Source organism: Mastomys coucha, unplaced genomic scaffold (assembly GCF_008632895.1).
Source record: "Mastomys coucha isolate ucsf_1 unplaced genomic scaffold, UCSF_Mcou_1 pScaffold20, whole genome shotgun sequence".
In the NCBI taxonomy this organism is placed as follows: Eukaryota; Metazoa; Chordata; class Mammalia; order Rodentia; family Muridae; genus Mastomys; species Mastomys coucha.
This window is the reverse complement of record NW_022196903.1, coordinates 101,318,171-101,324,445: the sequence shown is the minus strand read 5'-3', so window position 1 is coordinate 101,324,445 and position 6,275 is coordinate 101,318,171. Positions and strand designations below refer to the sequence as shown.

The 6,275-nt window shown below is 41.5% G+C and overlaps 1 protein-coding gene across 1 annotated transcript in view; it reads right to left on the bottom strand.

The window, feature by feature from the left end:
* The window catches only part of LOC116099361 (histone-lysine N-methyltransferase SETMAR), an 11,747-nt gene that overhangs the window by 4,478 nt on the left and 994 nt on the right, over nucleotides 1-6,275 (bottom strand).

Below are 6,275 nucleotides of genomic sequence, written 5' to 3'. Positions count from 1 at the left end.
AGAGAGAGAGAGAGAAAGAGAGAGAAAGAGAGAGTGAGAGAGAGATAAAGTTCTCTGACAATTTGAAATTCTTTATACTTGGGTTACAAATGGCAGTAGATTCCACATGAGCTTCAGGTATCTTTCAAAAGACAATACAGACTGCTAGGTAATGTTCCAGTTTGGCAGCGAGTGTCTCTACTTACTGAGCAATTTTACCAATCCAGAATAAATAAGTATACATGTTTAAGTAGATGTAATCATTGATGCTAATACCAGTGATGAATATACATTATTAACCTTTAATCATCATATTTTTTCATTTTCTTCTCCAAGAAATGCTATTAAAAATACTAAGAAAAGTATCTTACTGATTTAAAAAATAACTATAATGAAGAAGGACCTTTTGAGGTAGGGAGGTAATTCAGTAGTAGAGTTTGCCTAGCATACAAAAAACTCTAGGTTGAAGCTTTCCGATCATCAAAACTAAAACCCAAACCCCCAAACCTTTTAAAAACCATGCCTCATTTAATATATTGTTAGGTGATTATCCATCTTTTCAGAGATTTAACTTTATAATGGAAAAGTATTTCATCTTTTCAGAGATAATTTGAGGTCAGTGATCAGACATTTTATTCAAACAGTTCAGAAACTGTTAAGCTGTGATGCTGGGAAGTCAGCTACAAACTGGGAGGAGCCACTTGATCTTAATTGGAATAGATCCAGCTTGTAACACTTTCCAATGTCTTACCTTCCTGATACAAACCTGTGGACTAAATTTATCCACAAGGATTCTTACACCTGGAGGCTGCTTGTGCCTACAGGACACCAAGGACAGACCAGGGCTTTGATCATAGCATACTTGCTTTCACCCTACTCCTCCCAGAAGTCTCTCCTTTCTTGACTCCTCTTGTTTGATGAGGGTTCCAGATGGTTCCAGAAGCTGACCAGACTAAATAGAATATCACTAACTATTTTCAAGGGTTTGTTTCTGGATTGGGGGTGCAGCTCAGTTGGTAGAGTGTTAACTTAGCATAAAGCAGGCCATGGGTTCTATCTCCAGTACCACATGAACCCCAGGGGAGGCACAAAGGTTTGCTGTCTCTAGAATTCAGTGTCGCGTCCTTGGCCTCAGTTTCTGATTAACCTAGGCTATAAGAGATCCCATCTCAAAACCAATAACCCTGAGAACAAGAACAACTAAAGAGAACTGGGAAGTATTTAGTTTGTGAACAGACACACCACCTAAGCCAGGACAAAGGAATACAAATCTGGGGTTACTGATACAAAGAAGGTAGAAGGGCCCCTCCCTGGAACGCTCAGTATCAAGTTTATGGTTTAGCAAGACCTCCTATTTAGCCAAGCACTGGAGAAAGACATAGAAGTTTTGACAGTGTAAGTGTTACAGCCCTGAGGGGAAAGGTTTCTCCTATACAAGTGTCATAGCTCTGCAGGGAAAGGTACCTTAGCAGTAGGGAGCCTGAAGGCACACCACACAACAAACCTCACACAAGAGATTTCTACTTGGCGAGAAGCAACAGGGAACTGAGCAGAAGGCAGGCTACATAGGGTGCTTCTCGTAGGGTAGAGTTCTCCAGGATGGGGACTGGTGGGATTTCAAGGCAAGTGCAGGGATTTTGAGCTTAGGGATTGATGGATGTTCAGGCTTGGGAACTGGTGGGATTTCAAGCTCGGGGACTGGTAGGTCTTTGAGTTCAGAGATTGGTAAGTTTCGAGCTCAGGGATTGGTGGGTTATGAAACCCTCAAGTGGGCTTGGACCTTTTATCCTACAAACAGGGAGTGCAGTGATGAGACATTACTAGATATTGTTAGAGTCTTAGTCCAGACAGGCCTACAGTAGCCACTTCTGGACATTTCCATTATGTGAGGCAATTTTCCCCCTCCTTTGCTTGAGCCAGTTTGAGGGAGTCCTGGCTAGTAAAGGTCGGGCAAAAGCTGGAAATGGTGGTAGGAATCAGCTAGAAAATGTAGTCAGAGATGTAAACGAACAAGGAACTATCAGGTTTCCAACAGACATTAAGATACTGGAATAAACTATGCAGTGGTTTGGGCAGGAAAACTCCCATCTGTGGCCAGGAACTTCCACAGGGCCAAGCCATGGGGCTTCTCAGTGCAGAACATGGATTGTTCTGGAGACACATACAAAAAGCCAGGCTCACATTACCACTGTGACTCTTGCAAAGGATTTGGCAAGTTTTGGATGAAGAATTACAATAGGGAAAATACTTATATTGGGGGTGATTTTCTTTCTTTTTTTTTTTTCTAAAGGGGGGTGATTTTCAGAACTCCTAGAGAGAATGCTAATGAGGGTGTGGCAGTTGCTTTTAAACCTTTCATTTACTACCTATCTAATCAATCTATCTCACTGACAAAGGAAAATAATAAGAGAGAATTTATAGAATTACAATTGGGGCTGGCATGTAAATTTAAGAAAAATTAAACAGGCATTGTAGTAGGTAGTGAAAAAAAATAGGTCGTGGAGTTAACCTTAACTGCAAACATCTAAACAAAAGCCCTGTCTGTGAATTCTTTTCTAACCTTGGTGACTTAAGTCATTCTGAGTGGAGAGAATGAGAGCTGACCTTGCCTAGTCTTCCTTCATTTACCAACAGACACTGCCTCCCTCGTGGTCATATGCATATAGTGGGATTCAGATTCAGCAGAAAACCATGAAGGACAAGAACGGGACTTTACCAGTCTGGCACTATCATGTGCAAGAGTTAGAAACGAATGCAACATGATCAGTGGGGAAACAGGCTGGATAAACCACAGCCTGGGTAGAGATTTCAATGTTTTTTTACCACAAAAAACTTAAGAGAGAAAGAATTTGTAAGTAGTGATTGTCTGGGAAGCTGAAGTAGAAACAGCAGATAGCATGTTGAAAAATAAGCACTCTATCTCGCCTCCCCTTGGTCATGACGATTTCATCCTTCTCTGAACTCAGCTAGCATGAACCGGCCTTAATGCTGAATTGTGTTAAATGGGTAGGTGTCATCTTTCAGATCAATGTGTCTGAAGGAAAAGCATGAGTTGTGGGGTGTGTTGTGAAATGTCCTTCTCATTTGTAGCTATAGGCACACAGCAGACATCCAGTTTGTTCTGGTTGCTTCACCACAGCTCCTGATAACCTTCAACTGCAAGTCGGGACTCTTCTGATTAACACGATGTATCGAAGCCCCAGCAAGTCAACTACAAGTTTGTATAGTCCTAGGACTTTAAACATGAGCATGCACCTTAAGGAAGTTTCCTGAATCCTAGGGATGCATAAGGAAGTCCTTCCTTCCTTTTTTGGGTGTGTTCAAAACCCAGCTACAAGAATCCTTGGACTTGCCCTCTCGGGTCGTAAGTTTTGCTTCTAGCAGCTATTAGGAGACCGTGAGCCAGATAATTCTGGTCAAGACCCAACTGAGATCTTAAAAATAACATTTGAAGTTGATCTGAGGGACCGGACAAATGATTAGACCTGACTTGGCTCAAGAAAACCAATTAGTTTATTTTCTCCTTGGCTTTCAACCCCAAGGATGTGAGGCTGTGCTGGCTTCTAATCTGAACATTTCAATGTGCCCTTTTCTCTTTATATGGTGCCCCAGAGCAAAGCAGACATAAAATGATTTTTGCCTTAAGGTTTTCATGCCTTCATGGTTGTGTGAGCCTGTGAGCCAGGGTTTGCATAAGTAAGCTAGTTTGACTTTTTGTAAGATTCCTTTTATGTATGTGGAATACAATGGGGAAAATGAGCTGAAGGTGACCTGAGAGTGTAGACAGTGATGGAGCATGTATGTAGCACAAGTATAATTCTACATTGCATCCCTACTATCCGTAACACACACATCCTACATCACTGGTACCACTACACAGCCTGGGAAACTTTGAGGCTTGTCTTTAAGCATGTGGATCATCTTTTTTGAGAAGCAGTCTTTTCTATCAGATAGCTAGCCTCCCAAAATGCCAATATTCTATAAAGTCCTCCCTGTTGTAAAACTCATGTAAATGTATCCCTTTTGCCACACCTGGGATGGTGGAGATTCTTGGAACTCTCGGTAGCAGCCTTCCCCTGCCCACCCATTAGGAACTAGCCAATCGGGTCAGATTGTGAGGTTGAACTGTTACCAATGGAGTGAGACTTCGTTAATTGACCTGCTGCCTTGGTGTGCTTGCTCAGCGGGCGTGGGCCACCGTGCACGCTTTGGCAAAAGTAAGTCTGCCTAGCCGAGTGACCTCTACTTTCTTTAGTATCTCGTTTTATGATGCCAGGAATATTCTTTTCCAATAGTTTTGCTCTCAAGACTTTCATGGATGCCCTCAGTGGCTGGCCTAAGAATCAATCATATGGCTCTTCTTCTCACCTCCACCCTCCTTTTAAAAACAGACTGGCACTTATTTTAATTTGGAAACTGTGATTAGCACATCAAATCCCCTGAGTTCATGGACACTAGTGACTGTATGGATTTTAAAGAAGATACTTATATAGAATCTTTTAACTTCTTGATGCTGTAGGTGAGCAAACACAAGAACTTGAGCAGAAAGCACTTTGTCATTGAGCTACCTTCCTAGCAACTGGCTTTTGAGACAGGGTATTGCTATGTAGCCTAGGTTGGCCCTTACATTCACAATCCTCCTGTTTCCATATCCAGAGTGCTGAGATTACAGGCAAGTGGCTGGCTAATTAAGTTATTCTTAGTTATTTTTGTACATAAAATAAGCAGGCTAGTTTAAGAGATTGCATTAGACCAACATTTTTTTTTTATAGATAGGCCTTAGAGAAGATGGCAAAGAAAAATATAATTTAAGACTGAAATTTTTTTTTACAGAGTTCACCACACACACACACACACATTTCATTAGAGCTAAAATCGAGTGTAGGATCATCACACTGTTAGTGCTTTGAGGGCAGGGAGCATGCTTTCTTATTCTCTGCATCCCAACTCGTCACTTGGTATACTTTCAGTTCTTAATGAGTATTTATTGAAGTTACTTAAGAATGGAGCAATATTTATTAGGCCTCACCTAATACAGTGCCTGGTATATTATAGTTACTCGACTGTTTGATGAATAAAATAAAAAACATAGGTGGTCTTAGCAGACATCCTGGAATGTTTGATCTTGACCAAGCCTTAAGTACTCACTGGTACATGGAGTATTATCTACTTGTGTTATTAGTAAACTGTCAATGCAAATGCAGATGTGTGTTGCTGGCCATGAATCATAGATGAGAGGACGCTAACACATTAAAATCCTGCTTTGTCTTTTAAAATCTCATATAGAATTTATTACCTCACTTTCTGCTCACAAACCCTAGAAGGAAGGAAGAGCAGCCCTAATTTGTACTCATATTGGATGGGGGAAAGCTATACAATTTTAAATTATTTTCACTTTGAAAACAACAAGCTCAAGGCTCTGTGGAGTAGCTAAGGTGCTAAAGTCATCCTCTAAGGGCGTTCTTCTGCCAGGATCTTTGTTCTTCCCCTATTCCATAAGCAACTTAGGCCATGATCTGAGGGGTTGGAGGTTGGAGTAGGGCTTTGAGGTAGCAGCAGTCATGGCCATTTATCGAGTTCTTACAGAGAACTAGGAACAGTAATTCCCAAAGCAGCTGTGAAGTGAGGGACTAGGACTTAAACTCTAGGGCTTCTGAGGATTTGAAGAAGTTAATTTCTGTGTGCCCAAGACCTCCCAGCATGGAGGAGACCTCAGCTAAGTTTGACTCCAGGGGCTGAGATTCATAACCAGGCCTTTCTTACATGCCAGACAGCTGAGACCAGACTGGGAGATGGTTAGTTCTGATCCCTCACTAAGTTCTGAGTACAAGCCAGAGAGAGGGGAAAAAACTCATTCTGAAAAGTCACACCTCTGCCACACACACACACACACACACACACACACACACACACACACACACCTTAGGGAATCACCATTTTACAGACAGTATAAGGTAAAATCCTTGGTAAGATCTTATTACAGGTTCATAGAAAATTATTAAATTCTGTCCATTTAAGAACTTTCCTTTCAGGCCAACAGCTTTTTTACCCCTAGAGAGAGAGAGAGAGAAAGAGAGAGAGAGAACATGAAATTGAGTAGACTGCAAGGTGGGCAAGGATCTGTGAAGAGTTGGGGGAGGGGAAAAGGATGACAAACATACATTGAGTGGGAATCTCAAAGTATCAATAATAAAAAACAAAATGTCAATAAGATTGCAGTTCCAGTAAACAACTCTGATGAAACTCATTGGCTTTCTCCGTCTCCTACACACACACACACACACACACACACACAC